This window comes from Corvus kubaryi, unplaced genomic scaffold (assembly GCF_017639235.1).
Source record: "Corvus kubaryi isolate FWS band 111438036 unplaced genomic scaffold, C.kubaryi_AGA036_p1.0 split3-73, whole genome shotgun sequence".
In the NCBI taxonomy this organism is placed as follows: domain Eukaryota; kingdom Metazoa; phylum Chordata; class Aves; order Passeriformes; family Corvidae; genus Corvus; species Corvus kubaryi.
Genome location: NW_024582091.1, coordinates 37,778,753 through 37,781,022, shown reverse-complemented (window position 1 = coordinate 37,781,022; position 2,270 = coordinate 37,778,753).

Here is a 2,270-nt window from a genome sequence, read left to right as displayed (position 1 = left end):
CACTGAAGCAGGACAACAGGACTGTGACCTCCCTTCAGCCATATCCTTCTTTATCTTTTAAATGCTCACCTGCTTGAAGAAGAGTCTACTCTCCTTGGAGATAACTTCCAACCATGGCTTCCTCATTATAAAGCATCAGAAAGTGATCATTTTTCTTTGTGTTTTCTGCAAGAACCTGGCTCTTCAGTGTCCCCACCACTGACAGCCAGGGGCCCCCTTTCTGGTAGAACTGGATACAACAAGGATGGTGGGATGAGCCCTCTGTGCCCTGTAAACGGGCCCCCACTAACCAACGCTGGCTGTGTGCTGATCCAGAACTGGGAGCTTCTGCTCAGAGTAGTTCCAAATCTTCAATGACTTGGAGAAGGGATGACCTGGTGCATTTTCTCCTCTGCCAACTTCAACCTGCACAATACTGGCATGAGCTTTATTTTGGTTTATATTCTGGAAGCAAAAGTAGTATCAGAGGGTACAACAGCAGAGCAGCAGCAAACCAGTGTCACCTCTAGCAAATCAGTACTTCACAGTCAGTAGCTCTGTTATTAATAGATTGATCACCTCTCCAAAATATTCCTAAAAATAAAATTGTGGCATTTTTGCCTGATTTTCAAAGCAAATGAGGATTATATCTTCTTAGTGTCTAGCTCCTCCATCTTCCTATAATCTTTGAATGTATTGATCAGTTTCAACTAAAATTGACAGGAAATTGAAAGTGTCAAAAATATAATTTATAGAACTTTAGAAAACCCATAGAGCACATAGCCAGAGAAAATCAATCTTCAACAGTTGCACTGCTGACAGGCCAACATGCTTCAATGAATCACTGAACTAGAGTCCTGTGATATGGGAGAGGAGGAGGAGAAATCATAATCCAAACTACAAGCTGCATGTGAATTTCCTGGGCAACACCCAAGGCTCCACAATGGCAGAATATTAAAGTGGATTTCTTTTGGAGGCAATTCTGACTTATGCTGGGAACATGGCCTAAAACAAGCCAAAAATATGAAGGATTACAAAGATGTCTTAAAACCATTCCTAATGTGTCTTTTTTTTTGCTAATTATACAAAGCATCCTGACATAATGATATTTTCGATGCAGCTATTTAGCTTTTTCCAGTAATTTAAGAAATGTGAGTCTGTGACTAAAGATGCTTGGAAGAATGAACCAAATGAAAATGAAAACACAGAGCTATCACTTGACCTGTTATGACATCCTTTCGTACACAGCTCAAAGCCCATCACTACCTCTCTTCATTTACTGGCAAGCTTATGTTTCTCAGTGCTGGTAGACAGGTCTCAATGTGCCATTCCAGCACTTTGAGGCTCCATGCATCTGATGAAAAATAACAAAGCAGCTGTTTTGAAGGATTGCTGATTTTCAGGAGTAGTACTGTTATTGATTTGTGTCGCAGAATCAGCATTAATTTTATGATAAAACAGAAGTTGTGACAGACGTAAAACTGATTAATTTAATTGGAAGTATTTCTCTGAAACTCTTTTAGCAAAGACTTCAAAAAGTTGCACGGGGAGTTCTTCACCATTGTTTTGGGTGGTTAAGATCCTATCTGGGAATTTTTTTGCAAGTCAAGGTCACAGCTTTATGCATTATGTTTTTGACTAGTGGGCTTCTTTTTCTGTAATTTCTGAACACAAATGCCATGTCTGGGATGGAGTCTTCCGCAATTTCTTTTTTGTCTGTTTGGTTACTTGTTTGTTTCCTCAGGTTCACAGAACCACCAGCAGTTTCAGTGACCCCCCACCCAACCCCGATTATTTGCAGGTGTCATCTCCCCATGCGGGGAATCGTAGAATCACAGAATGTTAAGGGGTTCCAAAGAATGGAAGGGACGTTAAAGATCATCTTATCCCAACCCCCTGCCACGGGTAGGGATACCTTCAACTAGACTAGGTTATGCAAGGCCTTATCCAACCTGGCCTTGAACATTTTCAGGGATGGGGCATCCACAGCTTCTCTGGGAAACCTGTTTCAGTGCCTCATCACCCTCACAGCAAAGAATTTCTCTCTAACACACATCCGAAAATCCCCCTCTCTGAGTTTGAACCCTTTACTCCTTCTCCTATCACCGCGGCTCCGGATGGAGAGTCCCTCTGCGGGGCGGTCCCGGGGCGGGGCCCGCCGGAGCTGTTCGGGGCGGCGGGTGCTGAGCGCGGCCGCTCCGCCTGGTGCAGCCGGGCGGGGCCGGCGCCTCCCCGCGCCGCGCTCGCTGGGGGTGCCCCGGGGGGAGCCGCTCCCGCCGCCGCCGCCGCCC